The sequence below is a fragment of the Pongo abelii genome, chromosome 4, assembly GCF_028885655.2.
Source record: "Pongo abelii isolate AG06213 chromosome 4, NHGRI_mPonAbe1-v2.0_pri, whole genome shotgun sequence".
NCBI lineage: Eukaryota > Metazoa > Chordata > Mammalia > Primates > Hominidae > Pongo > Pongo abelii.
Window position 1 is genome coordinate 165456655 of NC_071989.2, and position 27334 is coordinate 165483988.

Consider the following 27334-nt stretch of genomic DNA (forward strand, 5'->3'; position numbering starts at 1 on the left):
TCTTTTCTAATGACCTATATAGGCTTCTCTGGCCACAGTTTACTACTGCCCTCTCCACTGCTCCCTTCTTTGTCTTTGAAGAAGCAAGCCAGATTGGTTCCCATTAGGTAAAACCTTTACAACCAAGCTGCTTTAGTGCTCCTGGTTAGCCTACAAGTAAGCCATCTTTGAGTCAGGTGCTCATCCCTCGTGCTCCCCTAGATGGGGCCATGGGTGAGACAATCGATGAGAGAAGGTATTGTGGCAGAACCACTTGGATTCACTCACCACAATTAATTCTTCATTTTGAGCATCTCATCTCTCCTGGTCTTCCACAACGACAAGTCAGTGGACATGCTAGAATCTGCCTAGAATTTATTCCCATCTAGCACCACCCACCCCAGGATATCATCCTTCATGATCTTATCCACATATCATCTTCTCTCCGTGGCCCTCGTCATTCTTCCTTGATTCCCTCATTTGTTCTAATTTATTGTATAACCCTACATTGTACTATGATTTACCCATTTACCTACCTATCTGGGACCCCAGAAATGCTTATATACATTCTTAAAGTTTATACAGAATCAAATATATATCTAAATTGATCTTCACAACATTATAAGGTAGATAGGTAATTTCCTCATCTAGAATATCTAAACAAATTTTACATATCTAACATGTGACAGAGCCAATGTCTTTTCCCAATTGGATTTTCATCTAAGGCTACATCTTATTTCTCATATCCTGACTCCAAATATCACTGAAGCAACATTACAGAACTCCTAAGATAAAAGGATTTGATAAAAATATTATTCCCAGGCAGAGCGCAATTTATTTCCAAAGATGCAGTAATTTTATTACCTAGCTTCTCTTTGGGAAAAATTTACCAAAAAAAACCAAAAAACCAAACAAAAAAAAAAACAAAATCTAAATCAAAGGTAATGAAATCACAATTCAAGAGACTTGGTGAGAAAAACCACTGAATCTTAGCTAAAAAGATAAACTCTAATGAGAGACAGAAAGGCTGTTACTGACATGTCAAACTAATTGACATCACTGTTGAAACAAAATTAGAAAGCAGATGAAATACCAGGAAGCTAAAAAAAGCTCTATGCCTTGTCTTCCAAGGAAGGAAGGTTTAAAAAGTAGCAAATAGGTATAAATCAGCAACTTTGAGATTTCTTCTGATCTTTAACCCTTTAAAAGAGATATAAGATTATGTGGCTCACTTTACCCTACGAAAAGAACCCAGGGTAGGGCAGGGGTCGGAATAGGGATCAGAGCGTAAAGGAATAAGCAAAATGCATTTCAGAAAAACTTGTGAGCAATGTGTATGCATTAGCATGTTCAGTTGAGTCCAATGATAGGGTAATTTTAATTTGTGAATGTCAAATGTTAATTATTCTCAATAACACCGAACTCTTGCAGCTGAGGCTCAATATACAGCCCCCAAGAAAGACCCTTATGACCCATCAATGGACAGACGATGGATGAAGCTTTAAGACTCTCTGGCAGAAATAATTAAACATAAATTTAAAAAACACTTGTAAGATTTTTCCAGATAACTCATACTAGAATCTAAAATGGGTATATAAAATGTGAGAATAGAATCTTCCAAATTATATTATATTTTAATAGGAAGTAAGCATTTGGAACAGCCAAATTTAGGATAATAGATATTAAATCAAGGGTAGAAATTATAAGAGTACATAATCTATTTTAATCTATTAGAAGATGAAGTCAAACATTGCATTTAAAAACATTTGGTGCAAAAAATTAACCTATTAAACTTAAATAAAAGGAAAATCAATATTTTAAAGTAAACACTATGGCAAAAAGTATAGGAGAGATTCAGATTAACAAATTTATAATCATAAAATGCCCTGTCTTATTGATTATACATGATTAAACCACTGTGCTGAGAAGGCAAGTAACCAAAAACAAAAATCCAAAACTTTGAAAAATAAATAAACAGAAGAAACTTAACAAATTTAATTGTAAGGGAAAATTTTTAACTACTCCCCTGTCTTGTAACTTACAATATGGCAAAGCAAAAAATTAACTCATAAACACACACACACACACACACACACACACCTCTCTACACATGGCAGGAAAGAAAAAAACTTCTCTTTGTCAATAATCATATAAATGAAATAAATATCATCTCAAAATGAAAATGTTAAACTTTTCAGACTATATTCTCTGAAAGTAAAAACAGACAATATATTTTATATTTACATAAAATCCCAAGAATTTAAAAACACTGCCCCTAACTAACTGGTGATTTGAGAAAGAAACAAGCCTATTTAAAGAATGACAGTTAAAAATGCTACAAATGATGAAATTTAGCCAAAGCAGTCTTTGACATAATAAGAGCATTTAAACTTGTCAATAGAGAAATGAATAAATAAAGCATTCAACTAAGATTCTAGAAGAATCAAGAAAAGAACAAAAATCAACAAAACTAAGATGGAATAAGTAATTCTAGATTTTACATCATAAAAAAACTAAAAATCTAAAAAACAAAACTGCTGATAAATCTTTTAAAATATTAAAATAAGTTTAATAACACATAAAATAAAAATGTGTTATAGCAACATAATTCCTTGTAAGAAAAATAGAAAACCTTGATGAAATGTACAATTTTGAAAAATTAACCATAACAAAAATTGGTAAAAATTAGTAAAATTAGTAAAAATTAGTGCTTGTTTCATAAGCAAAAGTGAAACAATTTTTGTTTAGGAAATTCTACAAAAATATACCTTTTCTGATGTAAATAACATTACATATATATAACGTACATGACATACCTATATACATTCATAAATTAACATGTGAAAAAAATTGCCATAATTGATCTGCTGTAACCTAGGCCAGATAAAAATTTAAAATTTTTGAGAGAGATAAATATTAAATACAGAGACCAACTCTCAACTACATAGACTAAAATTGATAAAGACTGTCTTGTTTTCCTTTAAGTTAATTTACACACTTAACAAAATGCCAATACTTTTAAATCTCAACAGAAATTTTCTGGGAAGTAAACAAAATAATTCTAAAATTTACCAGGCAAAATAAAAGAGGAAAAAAAAAAGGTAAACATATTCTCTCTAAGAAAAATCATTAGAATTACAAAAATCTAACAGACTGTCTAAAAATTACAGAATAGCAATAATGAAGATAATAACATTTCCAAATCAGAGACATAGATCAATTGCATTTGATACTATTTTCCTACCTGGAAAATACCCTTCACCTTTCTTTGCCTGGCTTTCCCCTGCTCACTTTCTAAGATTTTGCTGAGAAATCTCCCTTCAAGAAGGCTTCTCTGGCCGGGCGCTGTGGCTTACGCCTGTAATCCCAGCACTTTGGGAAGCCAAGGCGGGTGGATCACGAGGTCAGGAGATTGAGACCATCCTGGCTAACACGGTGAAACCCCGTCTCTACTAAAAATACAAAAAATTAGCCGGGCGTGGTGGCAGGCGCTTGTAGTCCCAGCTACTCGGGAGGCTGAGGCAGGAGAATGTCATGAATCCAGGAGGTGGAGCTTGCAGTGAGCCCAGATCGCGCCACTGCACTCCAGCCTGGGTGACAGAGCGAGATTCCATCTCAAAAAAAAAAAAAGAAGGCTTCTCTGACTTGTTCTGTTAATAGATCGAGTAAAACTTGCCCTGTACTTTGAGGGCACACTGGACAACCATGATAGAGGGCAACCTCTATCACGGTTGACATTGTACTGAAGCAACCTATTCATTCTTCTGTTTAGCCTACTAGAATATGGCTCAAGATCAGACGCACGGCTTCCTCACTATTTTATCACTCAAGCCTAGCAGAGTGCCAGGTGTCTAAACTGAAATGGTTGAATTGGAGAGACCAGAAAACCCAGAAAGAGACTCAAGTGAATATAAGAATTCATCATCTATCAATTTACCAGTTCAATCTACTACTTATTCTTAAACATTCCAAGACAGAGAGCAAGAACAAGATGGTGGTCTCTGTACTCAGCTTACAAATGGGCAATCTGACAAAGAAATAAACAGTTGCAAGTGTGAAATAAGCAGTGATCCAGCAGAACATAGTTCTCCAGGGAAGCTGATAGCTGGAACACCATTACAAACCAAGGGAAGAGGTAGTGATTACTTGATTGTTATTAGGAAAACCGATCTGCAGTTTCCTTGGTGAGGTTGCGGGGGCTTCAGAGTCACATCTTAAATTAACTCCAGTGGACCAGAGTCAAATATGTTTGTTCATCTGGCATCTATTGAATGCCTATTCCCTTGTAAATAAATAACACACTCTCTTTACTCTTGAATAAATATCTCAGAGCCTAATGAGGTAAACAAGGACCTAAAATGATCACTTACAACATAGTATGAGCTGTGAATAAAAGACAAAATAATAGGCCATGGAATAACAACCTACTTAGGATCTGTGGAAGAATGACAAGGAAAATCTCAAAAAGGAAAAACTGGCACATTCATGCATATGCAATTCCTTTTCCCTCTCTCTCTCTTTTTTGAGACAGAGTCTCGCTCTGTCGCCCAGGCTGGAGTGCAGTGGCAGGATCTTGGCTCAATGCAACCACCACCTCCCAGGTTCAAGCAATTGTCAAGCCTCAGCCTCTCGAGAGAGTAGCTGAAACTACAGGCATGTACCACCATGCTCGGCTAAACTATTGTATTTTTAGTAGAGATGGGGTTTCATCACGTTGGCCAGGCTGGTCTTGAACTCCTGACTTCAGGTGATTTGCCCACCTCGGCCTCCCAAAATGCTGGGATTACAGGCATGAGCCATGGCACCCAGCCCATATGCAATTCTTAAATTCTTTCATCACCGTCCCACTCCCACAAATAAGAGAACCTTAAATAATAATAATCAAGTAAATAGGAGAAATGGTTAGAAATTACGAACTTTGATGAGTTAATGCAAATTAATTCTTATTAACCCATCAAGATATCAATAAATATATGAACAAAAGAGATAAGCACATAATGCACACAAGTGAAAATGTACATTGTTTCCATTCTAGAGCACTGGAAGATAGCACAATTAATAACCACTTTTCAAGAAAAACAATATTTTCTTGATTTTAAGATGCAATGTGATTTTACAAATGGTAAAAAACCCAACTTCGACTCTACCAAATAAAATGTGGTTAAATCTATCAAATAAATGTGGTGAAACCATGGTCATACCCTTGCAGAAAAAAAACAATAGGATTAAAGTGAGCTGTTTTTCCTTAACCTATCAGACTGTTTAAATAGTGACTTTATGGAGGGCAACGTAATAAGGCCGTTTTATACTATATGTTTAGCCCTCAAAAGAACCTGTAAGGTAGGCAGCATTTTCCCCATCTTAGAGAAATCATGCTCAAAGAAATTAAGAAACTTGCCTAAAGTAATTCTACTAGCAAACGGCAGAGCTTAGTACTAACTTCAAAATAATTCCTCCCATTATTTGAAGTTGTCTACCTTTCAAAATGCAGTAAGACAAACATTTGCACACTGATGCAGTGGGCACTGGTATATTCTTTCAGAAAGTAATTGATCAGTATTTTTAAATAGTCATAAAAATGTTTATACAACTTCACCTAGTAAACCTATTTTCAAAATTCATCCAGGCAACAATATTTAAATAGGAAAATGTTAGTAGCAGGAGTGTGCACTGTAGCAGAATTTAAAGATGGGAAAAATTAGCAATGCTTCCTAACCAGACAAAGGAGAAGGCCAACTAGATTATGGTTATTTTAAATTTATGGAATATTACGCTGCCTTTAAAAAGATTTGTGAGGATTTAATTTCAGTATGGCAAAATTTGATGTTAATTATGTAAAAGTGATGTGTACACATGAATCAAGACTGCTAGGGAAACAAAGATGAAGCAAGTTGATTTATTTGGATGGTGATATTGTAGGTATTTCTTATCATTTTTGTGTTTATAATATTTGTATAATAAAACGTTTTCAAAAAAGACTAGTATCTTTTATTTTTCCACAAAATGGAATTAGTGGCACATACTTTGACCCTACAAATAATCCTCATGAAGAAAAATTCATAAACCTAAAATTGTTTAACACAGTATAAAAAAATTGGAATTTTCCTTTTTTTCCCCAACAACAGGAACAATAAGTAAACAAATTATGGTACACCCAATCAATGAAATAAATATTAAAGTAATTTTGGAACTCATGGAAAAATGTCATGTTTAAATAGGTTTAAAATACCTAGAATTACATGAAAGATCATTACATTTATGTTTTAGTCAGTTTGATATCCTATAATAAAGTACCGAAGAACAGGTGGCTTAAAAGCAACACAAATTTATTTCTCACAGTTCTGGAGACTGGAAGTCACAGATTAGGGTCACGTTCCGGTGAGGGCCCTATCCAGGTAGCAGGCTGACAACTTATTGTATCCTCCCATGGCAGAAAGAGAGCAAATGATTTCTCTGTGGTCCCACTTAAAAGAGCACTAATCCTATTCACGAGGGCCCTACCCACATGACTTAATCATTTCTCAAAGACACCACTTCCTACTACCACCACATTGGGGCTTAGATTTCAACATACAAATTTGGGGGAACACAAACTTTCAGTACCTTGCAAGCTATGTGAAAATATATATATATATTTAAGGATAAGGATCACTGATCATTTTAAATGATGGCATTAATATGAATCAGGCTGTTTATTTTTGTTTTTCTAAGTAGAGTTGGTTTATTACCATTAATTTTATAAAATGGATGAACAAAAATCATTTTTAAGCTTGGCTTTAAAAATTATTTAATTTGTAATTTTCAGTTCTTTTATTCAAGTCTACCAATGAGTCAAATTTGAAAAGACTTCTGAACACAGAGAATACCTGGGGATTTAAGGTTGCTTCTCCTTCTATTCCACAGAAGAATAAAACCTTTGAAAATGTTCTGCTGGCCTCTGTGATGGCTACAAAGCTGTACTACAGATTTGACATCAAAGAACAAGCCACACATCTAAGCTTAGTTTGGGCAACAAGGTGGTAGGAGCTTAGCTCCCCTACTGGATTTCAGGTAAGGGCTAGGTGAGAAAGGCCCCAACCCTTCCCCCTTTTAAGAGACATGAAGAGAAACCAAAGAAAATGTAACCACAACTGGAAATGGATAGCTGCCTATAAATTGTGACTGTAATAACTGATGTAGTCAGGTCTTGGACATCCTTTCTGACCATTGTTACCTCTTTCATTCACTTTCATTCCTCAAACTCCCATAACTACTCCTCCTGTCTCAACATTCCAGGTTGGTTTTGTTAAACCTTGCAATTACTGCAAGTTAAACCTTGCAATTCTAATTCCAAATGGTTTCATGCAGATTAGTAAATCTTCAATCCATCCTTTCCATGATTTCTACACTTCATAACCTACCTCCCCTCCAAAATCTAACTGATCTTCCTGCTCCCTATAAGACCCCTTCACAGATAACCTACCAAGGTCCCCAAAATTCTATAATCAACCCGTTCTCCAGTTCAGTTACCATACAGTCCAGACAGTTATCACAGGGGTCCTTCTCTACTCTTTAAAAGCTAAATAACTGATACACTATAATCTGGCCCAACTAGCTCATCTTTTTTTAATTTTTCTCCTCCAGCCAAATGGGTATTCTCCAACCAAATTATGCCCTGTAAGAGGAAAGACTTAACACAGAGTAATGGATACAGTGAGGAAAGATATTGGTTATGTTGTCAGCTAAACCTGTGTATTAGTCCATTCTCACACTGCTATTAAGAAATAACCATGACTGGGTAATTTATAAAGGAAAGAGGTTTAATTGACTCACCCTTCCACAGGGCTAAGGAGGCCTTAGGAAACTTACAATCATGGCAGAAGGGGAAGCAAACATGTCCTTCTTCAGATGGTGGCAGCAAGGAGAAGTGCCAAGCAAAAGGGAGAAAAGCCCCCTATGAAACTATCAGATCTCATGAGAACTCACTATCACGAGAACAGCATGAGGGTAACCTCCCCCATAATTCAATTACCTCCCACAGGGTCTCTCCCACCATATGTGGGGATTATGGGAACTACAATTCAAAATGAGATTGGGTGGGGACACAGCCAAACCATGTCAACCTGTGTCTAACCTAGACCAGTGTTTAAGACCACGTTCCCTCCTATAGAATGCCTCCAAGTTCTGATCTCAATAATCTGGGCTCCTGACACCTTCAACCATCCCCACTCAGTGTTTAAATTCAGTTTTCTTTAGCACTGTGTATATAGTTTGCTCTCTTCCTTGAGGAAGGAAACATTCCTTCTCTTCATTCCCCCCCCTTTTTTTTTTCCTGAATCTTGCCACTCTGGACCTACCAAAATTGTCAGATCTTTCCTATTTGTAGGAAAGGTCCTTTATAATATACACAGACCCAAAAGTATTCTCTCAATCCTGCCCACCTCAAGAAACTCAACAACCAACATTTTTTTTTTTTAAACAGGGTCTCGCTCTGTCACCCAGAGTTGGAGTGCAGTGGAATAATCACTGCTCACTGCAACCACTGCCTGCCAAGTTCAAGTCATCCTCCCCTTGGCCTCTCAAGTAGCTGGGACCACAAGCATGCACCACCACGCCTGAGTAATTTTTGTATTTTTTGTATAGAGGGGGTTTCGCTATGTGGCCCAGGCTGGTCTTGAACTCCTGGGCTCAAGTGATCTGCCTGCCTTGGCCTCCCAAAGTGCTGGCATTATAGGCGTGAGCCACCGTGCCTGGCCTCACCACCCAAATTCTTAAAATCATAGTCTATGTTTACTTTTTCATCATTTGCACACTTAAAGATATCCTCCAATCTAATCATTGTCCCTATCTCTAATATAATATGGTTCTCAAGTCACCACTGACCTCCTAAATGGTCAAATCAGAAGGTTTTCCAATGGCCATGTCTCCATTTTGACACAATCTAGTCCCAAATTCAGGTTGTAGTAGACTCTGTTGGTGGCCTCCTCAGCATCCATTTACCCATCCTATTTCCTAACAGAACTCATCTGGATGAGGCACCCGCCCTGTTCCCATGACATCCACGTAACTCAGGGAAAATAAAATGTTATCCATAAACAATAGACACATGAAAGCACTCATGCTTCTTTGGCTTTTGTTTTCCATTTTGAGAAAAATTTGCTGATTGCCTGGCATCCCAGACAGATCTCTGACATATGTTTTACAATTGCATAGTTAATTTTATTCCTTCTGACAGTTATGATTCTTATAGCTACAAAAACAGTGTCTTAGAGAAACCAGAGAGGGCCCACTCCCCAGCTCCTCAGTCACAAGGATAAGATTCTAACACCAACATCTCTTCATGCCTTTCTCCTTACCTATTGCTATGGTTTGAATATTTGTTCCTTTCAAAACTCATGTTGAGATTTATTCCCAAGTCACAAAACAAGACTAAGATTTTCAATAGAGTAAAATAAAAAAAAAAGAAATATATTCCCCAACATGATAGTACTGAGAGGAAGGGCCTCTAAGAGATGATTGGATCATGAGGGTTCTGACCCTCATAAATGGATTAGTAAATTAATGAGTTATTATGAAAGGAGAACTGGTGGCTTTATAAGAAGAGGAAGAAAGCGGTGAACTGACTTGGGACGCTGAGGTGGGAAGATCATTTGAGCTCAGAAGATTGCGGCTGCAGTGAGCTGTGATTGTGCCACTGCACACCAGCCTGGGTGACAGAGTGAAACTTTGTCTCAAAAAAGAAAAGAAAGAGGAAGCAAAAGAAAAAAAAGAGAAAGAAAAGAAAAGAAAAAGGAGAGAAAAGAAAGGGAAAGAAAAGAAAAAAGTCCTTAGCTGGCACACTGGGACACTCAGTCCCCTCACCATGTGATGCCTTGTGCCACTCTTCAGAGAGTCCTCATCAACAAGAAGGCTCTCACCAGATGCAGCCCCTTGACCACCTTGGACTTCTCAGCACTCGTAACTGTAAGCAATAAAGTCTTCTTCTTATAAATTACCTAGTGTCAGATATTCTGTTGTAAGCAACAGAAACTGAACTACTATGCCTATTAACTCTTTCTTCAGGTCTTGGGGCTCCTGTAATATCTTTCCCAGCTCTTGGCCATCAGTCATTCTTTACTATACAAGATTGGTGACACAAGAGCAGTGACTTTTTTTATATTCTTCTTTTACTGCCTCTGTCAAAATATGTTTTCACATGCATTGCCAAATAATCTTTTAAATTACCTTTTAAATTACAAGACACCTATATCATCTTGCAGACAGAGAAACTAAGTCCCAGAGAGACTTAGTGATTATACAAGTTGGCATGTGTAAAAGTAGCGGAGGCAGATTTGGAATCTGTTCAGTGCTTCTATATTTACTGAACACCGACCATGTGACAGGGATTCCAAGGGCTAGCATTCCTTAAAAACTATTGATGTGGCATGAATAAAAGAAATTCAACCTTGTTTCCAGTATGGTCACTAGTTATGTGACTGTGAAAAGCCTTGAGCCTCAGTTCCTTCTCCTCTGTAAAATGAAAGTGTCAGATGAATGGTCTTTGCCAGCCCTCATGTCTGGTGATTTTACATGGTGCTCTGTGAACTACATATCATCAGAGTAACCAGTGCTGAATCTTGAACAAAACTAGCTCATTCATTCATTGCCCAAGTATTGAAAGAACACATACTGAGTACTGGCCATTCTTCTATGTGTTTGGGGATTATAACAAACAAGGTAGGCGTGGCCTCCATCATCATGGAGTTTACAATCTAATGGAAAGAGGCAATATAAAAATATACCAGCAATCAATCAAGATGACTTCTGCACAGGGAAAAGTACAGTAAAAGAATTAGACCCCTCCCTGAGGAGGTGACATCTGAGATGTGATGGGTAGAAGTCAGGCACACAGACATTTAGGAGAAAAGTATTCAAGCAGAGAGAATGGAAAGTTCTTAGAAAAATGTAGCAGGTAATTAGTTTCATTACTTAGAAAGACCGTACATTCAAATGCTTTGCTCATCTTCATTTTCTTCTGTGAATTAGACATGTGAGATGCAGTTATTGCCTTTCATCTGCTGGGAGAGTGTGAATATTAATCTGTTCTCCAGGAAAGGAGAACACTTTTTAGGTCTAAGCACAGCTTCTGTAATTGACCATCAACGACAATAATAAAAGGATCAAAAGATACACAGAGTGCTGTTGAGGCCAACAAGAAGGGAGAGAAAGAGGTCCTTTGAAGTTTACAAGAAGAAGGAGGAAGACAGAAGTCACTAGTAGCAGACATTTCACACCACACCAAGATAGAGGCAAAAACTTCAGAAGCCAAGATTTAGTAAACACCATGGATTGCCAAGGGTGACTGTACCCTGGGACCAGAATCTCCCACATCAGGAGAAAGTCGTGTACTTCAAAGTCCGGTCAAGGTGATGTAATGAGCTTACATCTCAAGGCCTGCTCTCTGCTTTAACCACAAATCAAAATTAAATATAAAGAGGATAAAATGGTCTCTAAAATAAGATAAACATAGTGAAAAGCAAACACTGATGAAAATGCCAAGTATGCAAGGCTAAGGCTGCAGGGCTGCTGGGGCCCAGGACTGGGAGCTGGCAGAGGTTGCCTGAGGGCAATATGCTCACCATTTATCACTGAGGACAGGACAGAGGAGAGGGGCAGAGAGCCCCTGACCCCCTGCTTCCTACTGCTGCACCTATACAACAGGTAAAGAGAAGCTCCCCGCCTACAGCAGAGATTAGACACAGCCTCACTACCCGCTCCTGGAAGGATGCAGAATTTCCTCCACATTGCTCAGGAGAAAGAGCCTTAATAAGTAATATAAAACCTGGCTCTGGACAAAGGACTATTGGGGACCTAAGAAAAAGACAGATAAAAAATCACTTGAGTCAGAGAAAATCATCAAAACAAAAATCTCAAACAGGAAAAATATCTAAAACATATATAAGAAACTAATACCAAGATAAGCAAATGGTAAGTCAGCAATGACACATTCAATCCATAAGAATTAATGTTATAGAGGAGTCTGAAAAGGACTTTAAAATCCTCAAAGGAAAAATGAAAGATAAACATGCTTAAAAATAGAAAACAATTATAAAAGAAAAAGAAAAATTCCAGCGGGGTGCGGTGGCTCACACCTGTAATCCCAGCACTTTGAGAGGCTGAGGCGGGTGGATCACAAGGTCAGGAGTTAGAGACCAGCCTGACCAACATGGTGAAACCACATCTCTACTAAAAATACAAAAATTAGCTGGGCGTGATGACACGCGCCTGTAATCCCAGCTACTTGGGAGGCTGAGACAGGAGAATTGTTGGAACCCGGAAGGTGGAGGTTGCAGTGAGCCAAGGCTGCAGCCAGTCAAGATCAGGCCACTGCACTCCAGCCTGGGTGACAGAGCAAGACTCCGTCAAAATAAAAAAAAAGAAAGAAAAATTCCTCCCCTCTCTCACACATATATAGATATATAGGATAGAGGATAGATGAGTAGATAGTATCAGGTAAAATTTTTGTAAATAAAAAACGCAGTCTCTGAAATTAACAGTTAACAGAATAAACTCTGGAATGGAATTTCCCCAGTCAAAAAGAAAATCATTAAATTAGAGAACAGTATTAAAGAATTCAGCTAAAATACAACATGAAAGAAGGGGATAACAATGTTTAAAGTATTATGAAGATTAGATTCAGAGGACCAATATGCATCTAACTGGAGTTTCAGAAAAACAGGAGAGGAAACGTTAAATAAGCAATATTTTAAAAGATATGCACTAAGGATTTTCTAAAATAAAAAATACGCAAGGAGTCTCAGTGTAAACATACACTGAGCAAGATAAAAATTAATTCATATATAGATATATTGAACTAAAACTGCAGAAATCATGGATACAGAAAAAAAAATCTTAAAAGCTACCCGAGGAAGGAAAAAAGTTACAACCAAGAAGGCATAATAACAATGATAAACACCATCAGCTTACGTCATTTAAAGTGCTAGTGGAACACAATTAGTAATACAAAATTATTTGCACATTTAAACTATCATTAGAGAGAAGGCAGGAGAAAATGAATACAAACGTTTCTATATAAAATGACTGAGAGGATGGGAAACTCTCTAGAAGACCTCTCTAAAAAAATTCCAGCAAATTATGATGAAAATTTACCCTTGGAGGAGGAAAGAATTGGTAAGAAAGTAGGAAAAAAAGTAACAAATAATATATGAGTTTTTTTAAAGTAGTAAGAGTACAGATTAAAACCAACATATATTAGTAATTATAAATTACTCCAATTAAAAGTAAGATTCTCAGTTTAAATTTAAATATATATTTACATACATATACAGTATATTTACATATGTACGTGTGTATATACATACATACATATGTACATATGTGTATATATACATATATGCAATACATATGTGTGTATATATACATATATGTGTGTATATGTATATATACACACATATACACTGACTGCTTACAAGATAGATATATTAAATATAAAGATAAGAAAGGTCAAAGTTAAAATATGGAGAAAGGTATTGCATGCACAAACTTTCCAAAAGGTAGATAGTATCAATCTTATAGTATCAGACAAAGTAGATTTTAAGACAAGCATAATTCAACATAAAAAGGGATATTTTTAAATAATACATGAGTCAATGCAAGCAAAACATAGCAGTTAAAAAATTTCACTAATGATTTGCCTTCAACATATAAAAAGCAAAACTTAATTGCCAGGATTCAAAAAAAAAAAAAGAAAAGAAAAAACCTAACAGAGGCAGTGTAAAAACATCTGCTTCAGAAACTGAGTTAACTAGCCTATTTTTAAAAATCAGTAAGGATACAGAAGTTTTGAATAGCACTATTAATTAACTCGATGTATTTGACAGAGATGGAACATTTTACCTAACAATTATAGAATGTACTTTCTTTTCAAATTTACCTGGGACATGTACAAAAGAGAACCATTTTCTGGGCTGTAAAGAAAGAGTATAGTTAAGCTAGAATTAAAAAAATAAAACTATATATATATATGTGTGTGTGATATATATATTCACACTTATATAGGTATTATATATTTACACATACCTAGGTATAGACAGATACTGATATAAACACATATACAAAATTGAATCCGCAACTAACTGGAAATTAACAGAACTTTTTTTAAGTTCAGGGATACATGTGCAGGTTTGTTAGCTAGATAAACCTGTGTCATGGGGGTTTGTTTTACAGATTATTTTATTACCCAGGTATTAAGCATAGCATTCATTAGTTATTTTTCCTGATCCTCTACCTCCTCTTTAGTTTAATTAGATCCAATTTGCCAATTTTTACTTCTGTTTCACTTGCTTTTGGCATCTTTGTCATGAAATCTTTGCCTGTTCTCCCATGTCTTGGATTGTACTGTCTAGGTTATCTTCTATCATTTTTATATTATATTTTTGGGGTTTATGTTTATGTCTTTAACTCATCTTGATTTAACTTTTGTATACGGTGTAAAGAAGGGGTCCATACAACTTCATAATGACTCAAAGATTAGAAAATATTTTCACCTGAATAACAAGAATATGAGCATCAACAAATGGTGCTGGAACAACTAGATATCTCTATTCATTTTAAAAGAGAAAAGGAGTCGCTTCCAAGATGGCCGAATAGAAAGAGCTCCAGTCCACAGCTCCCATTGAGGCTGACGCAGAAAACGGGTCATTTCTTCATTTTCAACGGAGGTACCTGGTTCATCTCATTGGGACTGCTTGGACAGTGGGTGCAGCCCATGGAGAATGAGCAGGGCAGGGCATCGACTCACCCAGGAAGCACAAGGGGTTGAGGGATTTCCCTTTCCTAGACAAGGGAAGCTGTGAGTGTACCTGGAGGAATGGTACACTCCTGCCCAAATACTGCACATTTCCCATGCTCTTTGCAACTGGTAAACCAGGAGATTACCTCCCATGACTGGCTCGGCAGGTTCCACGCACACAGAGCCTTGCTCCCTTCTAGCACAGCAGTCAAAGATCGACCTGGGATGCTGGAGCTTGGCCAGGGGAAGGGCATCTGCCATTGCTGAGGCTTGAGTAGATGGTTCAATGCTCATGGTATAAACAAAGCAACACGGAAGCTCCAACTGGGTGGAGCCCACCATAGCTCAGCAAGGCCTACTGACTCTAGATTCCACCTCTGGGGGCAGGGCATATCTGGACAAAAGGCAGCAGACAGCTTCTGCAGACATAAACATCACTGCCTGACAGCTCTGAAGAGAGCAATGGTTCTCTCAGCACAGCGTTAGAGCTCCAATAACGGACAGACTGCCTTCTCAAGTGGGTCCCTGACCCCCGTGTAGCCTGACTGAGAGAAACCTCCCAGTAGGGGCCGACAGACCCTCATACAGGCAGGTGCCCCTCTAGGATGAAGCTTCCAGAGGAAGGATCAGGCAGCAATATTTACTGTTTTGCAGCCTCTGCTGGTGATACCCAGGCAAACAGGGTCTGGAGTGGACCTCCAGCAAACACCAACAGAACAGCAGCCGAGAGGCCTGTTAGAGGCAAAACTAACAAACAGAAAGGAATAAAATCAACATCAACAAAAACGACATCCACATCAAAACCCCATCTGTAGGTCACCAACATCAAAGAACAAAGGTAGATAAAATCACAAAGATGGGGAGAAACCAGAGAAGAAAGGCTGAAAATTCCAAAAAACAGAATGCCTTTTCTCGTCCAAAGGAACACAACTCCTTGCCAGCAAGAGAACAAAACTGGATGGAGCATGACTTTAAAGAGTTGACAGAAGTAGGCTTCAGAAGGTCAGTAATAACAAACTTCTCTGAGCTAAAGGAGCATGTTCTAACCCATTGCAAGGAAGCTAAAAACCTTGGAAAAAAGGTTAGATGAATGGCTAACTAGAATAACCAGTGTAGAGAAGACCTTAAATGAACTGATGAGGCTGAAAACCACAGTTCAAGAACTTTGTGAAGCATACACAAGCTTCAATGGCCGATTCAATCAAGTGAAAGAAAGGATATCAGTGATTGAAGATCAAATTAATGAAATAAAGTGAGAAGACAAAATTGAGAAAAAACAGTGAAAAGAAATGAACAAACCCTCCAAGAAATATGGGAGGATGTGAAAAGACAAATTCTACGTTGGATTGGTGTATCCAAAAGTGATGGAGAGAATGGAATCAAGTTGGAAAACACTCTTCAGCATATCAACCAGGAGAGCTTCCTCAACCCAGCAACACAAGCCAACATTCAAATGCAGGAAACACAAAGATACTCCTCGAGAAGAGCAACCCCAAGACACATAATTGTCAGATTCAACAAGGTTGAAATGAAAAAAAAAAAAAATGTTAAAGGCAGCCAGAGAGAAAGGTCAGGTTACCCACAAAGGGAAGCCCATCAGACTAACAGTGGATCTCCCGGCAGAAATTCTAAAAGCCAAAATAGAGTGGGGTCCAATCTTCAACATTCTTAAAGAAAAGAATTTTCAACCCATAATTTCATATCCAGACAAACTAAGCTTCATAAGTGAAGGAGAAATAAAATCCTTTACAGACAAGGAAATGCTGAGAGATTTTGTCACCACTAGGCCGGCCTTACAAGAGGTCCTGAAGGAAGCACTAAACATGGAAAGAAACAACTGGTACCAGCCACCTCAAAAACATGGCAAATTGTAAAGACTATGGACGTTATGAAGAAACTGCATCAATTAATGGGCAAAATAAGCAGCTAGCATCATCATGACAGGATCAAATTCACACATAACAATAGTAACCTTAAATGTAAATGAGCTAAATGCCCCAATTAAAACATGCAGACTGGCAAACTGGATAAAGAGTCAAGACCCATCAGTGTGCTGTATTCAGGAGACCCATCTCACTTGCAGAGACACACATAGCCTCAAAATAAAGGGATGGAGGAAGATCTACCAAGCAAATGGAAAGCAAAAGAAAGCAGGGGTTGCAATCCTAATCTCTGATAAAACAGACTTTATGCCAACAAAGATCAAAAAAGACAAAGAAGGCCATTACATAATGGTAAAGGGATCAAGTCAACAAGAAGAGCTAACTATTCTAAATATATATACACCCAATACAGGAGCACCCAGATTCATAAAGCAAGTCCTTAGAGACCTACAAAGAGACTTAGACTCCCACACGATAATTATGGGAGACGTTAACACCCCACTGTCAATATTAGATCAATGAGACAGAAGGTTAACAAGGATATCCAGGACTTGAACTCAGCTCTGCACCAAGCGGACTTAATAGACATCTACAGAACCCTCCACCCCAAATCAACAAATAATACATTCTTCTCTGCAACACATCACACTTATTGTAAAATTCACCACATAATTGGAAGTAAAGCACTCCTCGGCAAATGTAAAATAATAGAAATCACAACAAACTGTCTCTCAGACCACAGTGCAATCAAATTAGAACTCAGGATAAAGAAACTCACTCAAAACTGTACAACTACATGGAAACTGAACAACTTGTTCCTGAATGACTACTGGGTACATAACGAAATGAAGGCAGAAATAAAGATGTTCTTTGAAACCAATGAGAACAAAGACACAACATACCAGAATCTCTGGGGCACGTTTAAAGCAGTGTGTAGAGGGAAATTTATAGCACTAAATGCCCACAAGAGAAAGCAGGAAAGCTCTAAAATTGATACCATCACATCACAATTTAAAGAACTAGCGAAGCAAGAGCAAACAAATTAAAAAGCTAGCAGAAGGCAAGAAATAACTAAGATCAGAGCAGAAATGAAAGAGATAGAGACACAAAAAATCCTTCAAAATATCAATGTATCCAGGAGTGGATTTTTTGAAGAGATCAACAAAATTGATAATCCGCTAGCAAGACTAATGAAGAGAACAGAGAAGAAATCAAAGAGACACAATAAAAAATGATAAAGGAGATATCAGCACTGATCCCACAGAAATACAAACTACCACCAGGGAATACTATAAACACCTCTATGCAAATAAACTAGAAAATCTAGAAGAAATGGATAAATTCCTGGACACACACACCCTCCCAAGACTAAACCAGGAAGAAGTTGAATCTCTGAATAGACCAATACCAATAACAAGCTCTGAAATTGAGGCAATAATTAATAGTCTACCAACCAAAAGAAGTCCAGGACCAGATGGATTCACAGCCGAATTCTACCAGAGGCACAAAGAGGAGCTGGTACCATTCCTTCTGAAACCAGTCCAATCAATAGAAAAAGAGGGAATCCTCTCTAACTCATTTTATGAGCCCAGCAACATCCTGATACCAAAGCCTGGCAGAGACACAACAAAAAACAGAGAATTTTAGACCAATATCCCTTATGAACACTGATACGAAAATCCTCAATAAAATACTGTGATACCAAATCCAGACACACATCAAAAAGCTTATCTACCGTGATCAAGTCGGCTTCATCTTTGGGATGCAAGGCTGGTTCAACATATGCAAATCAATAAACGTAACCATCACATAAACAGAACCAACAACAAAAACTGCATGATTATCTTAATAGATGCAGAAAAGGCCTTTGACAAAATTCAACATCTCTTCACGCTAAAAACTCTCAATAAACTAGGTATTGATGGAATGTACCTCAATATAATAAGAGCTATTTATGACAAACCCACAGCCAATATCATACTGAATGGGCAAAAACTGCAAGCATTCTCTTTGAAAACCTGCACAAAACAAGGATGCCCTCTCTCTTACCACTCCTATTCAACATAGTGTTAGAAGTTCTGGACAGGGCAATCAGGCAAGAGAAAGAAATAAAGCATATTCAATTAGGAAGAGAGGAAGACAAATTGTCCCTGTTTGCAGATGACATAATTGTATGTTTAGAAAACCCTATGTCTCAGCCCAAACTCTCCTTAAGCTGATAAGCAACTTCAGCAAAGTCTCAGGATACAAAATGTGCAAAAATCACAAGCATTCCTATACACCATTAACAGACAAACAGAGAGCCAAATCATGAGTGAACTCACATTCACAATTGCTACAAAGAGAATAAAATACCTAGGAATCCAACTTACAAGGGATGTGAAGGACCTCTTCAAGGAGAACTACAAACCACTGCTTCAATGAAATAAAAGAAGACACAAACAAATGGAAGAACATTCCATGCTCATGGATAGGAAGAATCAATATAGTGAAAATGGCCATATGCCCAAGGTAATTTATAGATTCAATGCCATCCCCATCAAGCTACTCAATGACTTTCTTCACAGAATTGGAAAAAACAACTTTAAAGTTCATAGGGAACCAAAAAAGGGCCCGCATTGCCAAGACAATCCTAAGCAAAACAACAAAGCTGGAGGCATCATGCTGCCTGACTTCAAACTATACTACAAGGCTACAGTAACCAAAACAGCATGGTACTGGTACCAACACAGATATATAGACCAATGGAACAGAACAGAGGCCTCAGGAATAACACCACACATCTACAACCATCTGATTTTTGACAAACCTGACAGAAACAAGCAATGGGAAAATGATTCCCTATTTTATTAATGATGCTGGGAAAACTGGCTAGCCACAGGTAGAAAGCTGAAACTGGATCCCTTCCTTATACACCTTACACAAAAATTAACTCAAGATGGATTAAAACTTAAATGTAAGAAATAAAACCATAAAAACCTTAGAAGAAAACCTAGGTAATAGCATTCAGGACATAGGCATGGGCAAGGACCTCATGACTAAAACACCAAAAGCAATGGCAACAAAAGCCAAAATTGACAAATGGGATCTAATTAAACTAAAGAGCTTCTGCACAGCAAAATAAACTACCATCAGAGTGAATAGGCAACCTACAGAATGGGAGAAAATTTTTGCAATCTATCCACCTGACAAAGGGCTAATATCCAGAATCTACAAAGAACACAAACAAAGTTACAAGAAAAAAACAAACAACCTCATCAAAAAGTGGGTGAAGGATATGAACAGACACTTCTCCAAAGAAGCCTTTATACAGCCAACAGACACATGAAAAAATGCTCATCATCACTGGTCATCAGAGAAATGCAAATCAAAACCACAATGAGATACTGTTGCATACCAGTTAGAATGGCAATCATTAAAAAGTCAGGAAACAACAGATGCTGGAGAGGATGTGTAGAAATAGGAACGCTTTTACACTGTTGGTGGGACCGTAAACTAGTTCCACCATTGTGGAAGACAGTGTGGCGATTCCTCAAGGATCTAGAACTAGAAATACCATTTGACCCAGCCATCCCATTACTGGGTATATACCCAAAGGATTATAAATCATGCTACTATAAAGACACATGCACATGTATGTTTATTGCAGCACTATTCACAATAGCAAAGACTTGGAACCAACCCAAATGTCTATCAATAATAGACTGGATTAAGAAAATGTGGCACATATACACCATGGAATACTATGCAGCCATAAAAAAGATGAGTTCATATCCTTTGCAGGGACATGGATGAAGCTGAAAACCATCACTCTCAGCAAACTATCACAAGGACAGAAAACCAAACACCATGTGATCTCACTCATAGGTGGGAATTGAACAATGAGAACACTTGGACAGGGTGGGAAACATCCCACACTGGGGCCTGTCGGGAGGTGGGGGCTGGGGGAGGGATGGCGTTAGGAGAAATACCTAATGTAAATAACGAATTCATGGGTGCAGCAAACCAACATGGTACATGTATACCAATGTATCAAACCTGCACGTTGTGCACATGCACCCTAGAACTTAAAGTGTGTATGTATGTATGTGTATATATATGTATATGTATGTATGTGTGTGTGTATGTGTATATATATATAAATACATATATAAATATATATATAATTATATATATAAATATATATAAATATATATATAATTATATATAAATATATATAAATATATATAATTATATAAATATATATAATTTTATATATAAATATATATAAATATATAAAAATATATATAATTATATATACAAAATACATATAAATATATATATATATATACATAAAAATATATAAAAGTCCAGGCCCAGATGGATTCACAGTCGAATTCTACCAGAGGTACAAACAGGAGCTGGTACCATTCCTTCTGAAACTAGTCCAATCAATAGAAAAAGAGGAAATCCTCCCTAACTCATTTTATGAGACCAGCATCATCCTGACACCAAAGCCTGGCAAAGACACAACAACAAAAAAAGGATTTTAGGCCAATATACCTGATGAACATCGATGTAAAGATCCTCAATAAAATACCAGCAGCACATCAAAAAGCTTATCCACCACGATCAAGTCAGCTTCATCCATGGGATGCAAAGCTGGTTCAACACACGCAAATCAATAAACATAATGCATCACATAAACAGAACCAACGACAAAAACCACATGATTATCTCAATAGATGCAGAAAAAGCCTTCAACAAATTTCAACATCCCTTCATGTTAAAAAACTCTCAATAAGCTAGGTATCGATGGAACGTATCTCAAAATAATAAGAGCTATTTATGACAAACCCACAGCCAATATCATACTGAATGGGCAAAAACTGCAAGCATTCCCTTTGAAAACTGGCACAAGACATGGATGCCCTCTTTCACCACTCTATTTAACATAGTATTGGAAGTTCTGGCCAAGGCAATCAGGCAAGAGAAAGAAATAAAGGGTGTTCAATTAGGGAAAGTGGAAGTCAAATTGTCCCTGTTTGCAGATGACACGATTGTATATTTAGAAAACCCCATTGTCTCAGCCCAAAATCTCCTTAAGCTGATAGGCAACTTCAGCAAAGTCTCAGGATACAAAATCAATGTGCAAAAATCACAAGCATTCCTATACACCAATAACAGACAAACAGAGAGCCAAATCATGAGTGAACTCCCATTCACAATTACCACAAAGAGAATAACATACCTAGGAATCCAACTTAAAAGGAATGTGAAGGACTTCTTCAAGGAGAACTACAAACCACTGCTCAGTGAAATAAAAGAGGGCACAAACAAATGGAAGAACATTCCATGCTCATAGATAAAAAGAATCAATATAGTGAAAATGGCCACACTGCCCAAGGTAATTTATAGATTCAATGCTATCCCCATCAGGCTACCAATGACTTTCTTCACAGAATTGGAAAAAACTACCTTAAAGTTCATAGGGAACCAAAAAAGAGCCTGTGTTACCAAGACAATTCTAAAGTAAAAAGAACAAAGCTGGAGGCATCACGCTACCTGCCTTTAAACTGTACTACAAGGCTAGAGTAACCAAAACAGCATGGTACTGGTACCAAAACAGATATATAGACCAATGGAACAGAACGGAGGCCTCAGAAATAACACCACACATCTACACCCATCTGATCTTTGACAAACCTGACAGAAACAAGCAATGGGAAAAGGATTCCCTATTTAATAAATGGTGCTGGGAAAACTGGCTAGCCATATGTAGAAAGCTGAAACTGGATCCCTTCCTTATACCTTACACAAAAATTAACTCAAGATGGATTAAAGACTTAAATGCAAGAAAAAAAAAAAAACATAAAAACCCTAGAGGAAAACCTAGGCAATACCATTCAGGACATAGGCATGGCAAGGCCTTCATGACTAAAACACCAAAAGCAATGGCAACAAAAACCAAAATAGACAAATGGGATCTAATTACACTAAAGAGCTTCTACACAGCAAAAGAAAGTATCATCAGAGTGGACAGGCAACCTACAGAATGGGAGAAAATGTTTGTAATCTCTCCATCTGACAAAGGGCCAATATCCAGAATCTACAAAGAATTCAAGAAAATTTACAAGAAAAAAAAACCCCATAAAAAAGCGGGTGAAGGATATGAAGACACTTCTCAAAAGAAGACATTTATGCAGCCAACAAACATGAAAAAATGCTCATCGTCACTGGTCATTAGAGAAATGCAAATCAAAACCACAATGAGATACCATCTCACACCAGTTAGAATGGCGATCATTAAAAAGTCAGGAAACAACAGATGCTGGAGAGGATGTGTAGAAATAGGAATGCTCTTACACTGTTGGTGGGAGTGTAAATTAGTTCAACCATTGTGGAAAACACTGTGGTGATTCCTCAAGGATCTAGAACTAGAAATACCAGTTGACCCAGCCATCCCATTACTGGGTATATACCCTAAGGATTATAAATCATGCTACAATAAAGACACATGCACACATATGTTTATTGTGGCGTTATTCACAATAGCAAAGTCTTGGAACCAACCCAAATATCCATCAATAATAGACTGGATAAAGAAAATGTGGCACATATATACCATGGAATACTATGCAGCCATAAAAAAGGATGAGTTCATGCCCTTTGCAGGGACGTGGATGAAACTGCAAACCATCATTCTGAGCAAACTATCACAAGGACAGAAAACCAGACACTGCATGTTCTCACTCATAAGTGGGAGTTGAACAATGAGAACACATGGAAGAGAACATCACACACCAGGGCCTGTTGTGGGGTGGGGGCCTGAGGGAGGCATGGCATTAGGAGAAATGTCTAATGTAAATGACGAATTGATGGGTGCAGCAAACCAATATGGCACATGTATACCTATGTAACAAACCTGCACGTTATGCACATGCACCCTAGTACTTAAAGTATAATTTTAAAAAAGAGGGAAAATGGACACCTACCTCACACTAAATACAAACATTAATTCAAAATGTGTCACAGACTTAAAGGTAAGCTCTAAAACGACAAAACACTTAGAAGAAAACATAGAAATCTTTGTGACCTTGAGTAAGGCAATTGTTTCTTAGAGATGACACCAAAATTACATGTAACAGTGACAACAGTAAATGGAAAACATCAAGATTTAAAACTTTTGTGCTTCGAAGTCACCATCAAGAAAATGAAAGGACAAACTACAGAACCAAAGAAAACATTTACAATTTACTTATCTGTTATACAGGTGCTTTATATACTGATATAAATATACTTGTATAAAGGACTATTACAACTCAAAAATAAAACGACATCTCAATTAAAAATGGGTAAAGGATTTAAATTCACATTTCCTTCAAATAACATATACAAATGTCCAATAAGCACTTATTGGACATTTGAAAAGATGTTCAATATCATTAATCATTAGGAAAATGCAAATAAACAATGAGATACAACTTCATACCCACTAGGATGGTTATAATCAAAAACAAAAACAGCAAGTGTTGGTGAGGATGTGGAAAAACTAAAATTCTCATATGATGCTAGAGGGATTGTAAATAGTGTACCTACTTTGGAAACTATATTGGCATTTCTTAGTAGAGTCATCATATGATGCCATTTGAAATTGGAATACATCCTTAAATGTGATTACGTTACACATCATTTTAATGGGCATCTCTCGCTTCATTTTATTTTTATTTTTTTGCCAATGACTTATTACTTGCTGTTTATTATATGTTTATTTTAAGCTATGGAAATGACGTTACACAAAAAGAAAATTCGAGTGATTTTCTTATTTCAGTTCAAAATGGGTCATAAAGCAGTGGAGACAACTCGCAACATCAACAACTCATTGGCCCAGGAACTGCTAACAAAGGTACAGCGCAGTGGTGGTTCAAGAAGTTTTGCAAAGGAGACAGAACCTTGAAGATGAGAAGCATAGTGATCGGCCGTCGGAAGTTGATAAGACCAATTAAGAGCATTTGTCAAAGCTGATCCTCTTACAACTACAGGAGAAGTTGCCAAAGAACTCATCATTGACCATTCTATGGTTGTTCAGCATTTGAAGCAAATTGGAAAGGTGAAAAAGCTCATTAAGTGAGTGTCTCATGAGCTGAGCGAAAATCTTTTAAAAAAGTGTTGTTTTAAAGTGTCATCTATTATTCTATGCACAAACAAGGAACCATTTCTCGATCAGATTGTGATGTGCAACTAAAAGTAGATTCTATATGACAATCAGCAATGACCAGCTCAGTGGCTGAACCAAGAAGAAGCCCCGAAGCACTTCTCAAAGCCTAACTTGCACAAAAAAAGGTTCTGGTCATTGTTCAGTGGTCCCACTGCTGGTCTGATCCACTACAGCTTTCTGAGTCCCAGAGAAACCATTACATCTGAGAAGTATGCTCTACAAATTGATGAGATGTCCCAAAAACTGCAATGCGTGCAGCCAGCACTGGTCAACAGAAAGGGCCCAATTCTTCGTGATAACACCTGACTGCAGGTCACACAACCAAGGCCTCAAAAGTTAAATGAATTGGGCTACAAAGTTTTACCTCATCTACCATATTCACCTGACTCTTTGCCAAGCGACTACCACTTCTTCAAGCATCTCAACAACTTTTTGCAGGGAAAACAGTTCCACAACCAGCAGGATGCAGAAAATGCTTTCCAAGAGTTTGTCAAATCCCAAAGCATACATTTTTATGCTACAGGAATAAACAAACTTATTTCTCATTGGCAAAAATGTGTTCATTGTAATAGTTCCTATTTTGGTTAATAAAGATGTGTTTGAGCCTAGGTATAATGATTTAAAATTCACGGTCTGAAATCACAATTACTTCTGCACCAACCATGCATGCCACAGGCTTAAAAGAGATGTTAAAAAGCCTTTAGTCTGCCAGGCGTGGTGGCTCACACCTGTAATCTCAACACTTTGGGAGGCTGAGGTGGGTGGAGCTTTTGAGGTCAGGAGTTCGAGACAAGCCTGGCCAACATAGTGAAACCCCATCTCCACTAAAAATACAAAAATTTGCCGGGCGTGGTGGCAGGCACCTATAATCCCAGATACTCAGGAGGCTGAGACAGGAGAATCTCTTGAACCTGGAAGGTTGAGATTGCAGTGAGCACCACTGCACTCCAGCCTGGGTGACAGAGTGAGACTCTGTCTCAAAAGGGGGAAAAAAAATCCTTTACTCAACAAAGAACAAAGAGCTTTATCAAGAATATATAAACAATTCTCTAAGTTACTAAAATAAGTAAAAGATATACAACTCAACTGAAAGAAAAAAGAGGATGGGCAAAGGTAATTCAATGAAGAGGAAATGGTAATGACTAATAAATACGTGACTAGATGCTCTCCCCACACTACTAGAAAAGGAAACAAATTTACAATAAATAGTATTCCATACTCCTCAGATGGGCTGGAAATAGGAAATCTGATGATAATAAGTGTGGCCATCACTTAATGAACATAATTGTTCATCAAAGAGACAATGGGTGAATAAATCGTAGTGTTTTTATGCAAAGAGGATATTACACAGAAGTGGAGATGAAAGACCCTCCGCTTAATAACCCAAACTGGAGGGATTCTCAAAACATATTGTTGAGGAAAAAACAAAAATGATACCTACAACATGACAATGCTGAAATACACATTTCATATACAGAAAGAATACTAGTTATTCTTTATGAATACCTGTGTTTTTAAAAGTATAAAAATATGAATAGAAATAATTCTCAGCAATGTTAAAATTGCAGTTACTTCTAGGAAGGGATAAATTGTGAGCTTCAACTGTATTGGTATGGTTTGGTTCCTTAAACTTCTTAAACAAAATATCTAAAGCAACCATCACAAAATAACTTTAGGTGCCTGTTTGTTACATAAGCCTCTGAACTTTACAGAAAAGTTTGTAGTGTTTCATAAAAGTACTTTTTTTAAAAAAAAAAAAACAATGTTTCCCAGTATCAGTTGTTTCTCCATACTCACCTTCCCCTGTTACCAGATGACAGGAGCATGAGCTTTGTACTTCCGGGGCTACCTTGGAGACTTAAAGGGCTCCAATTATGATTGAGAGCATATTTCCTGTCTACCTTAAAGGAACAGAACCTCATAGTTGAAACTAGATTTATTGAAGTAACATTTTTAAAACATTTCTTACAGAATTGCATTACGAACTTTATGCCTCCTATACATGCATGCCAAGGAAGTCAGGGAGAAATAAAAAGCACACAGAAAGAATGTGCCAGGTTTAGCAGCTTATCATTGAGAAAAAGTTGAAAACCATATCAAACTGAGCATCAGGGAAATAATAAATCATGGTACAATCATATTATATTTTATTCAATAATTAAAAATCATGTTTTCTAACTGTATGGATGACATGACAGTAGCAAATCTTGCAATTTTTTATAAAATACTAACGGGAAAACATGATGCAAAATTAAAACAGCACCATTTTTTGAATCATGTAAAAACGTCAATGGGAGTGGAAAGGCAAGAAACATCTCTCACTCAGCGTTTTTCTCTCCTTTTTCTCTGTACTGTTACATACTTGCCCAAACTTTCAAAGTGTGCACATATATTCCTTTTCAATTTAGAAATAAATCTATTAAAGACACACTAAAATGGAAAACAGCAATGCACCTCTTCTCTAATGTAAAAACAAATTGTAGTTTACCAAAGGCACTTTTCTCT

The 27334-nt window shown here is 37.2% G+C and overlaps 1 long non-coding RNA gene across 1 annotated transcript in view; it reads right to left on the reverse strand.

The window, feature by feature from the left end:
• The window catches only part of LOC134761446 (uncharacterized), an 84972-nt gene extending 58276 nt beyond the window's left edge, over positions 1 to 26696 (reverse strand). The window contains exon 1 of the long non-coding RNA XR_010140061.1: positions 26627 to 26696. This is a non-coding gene — a long non-coding RNA (uncharacterized LOC134761446). The remainder of the gene's footprint in view (positions 1 to 26626) is intronic.
• Between the last annotated feature and the right edge of the window lie 638 nt (positions 26697 to 27334).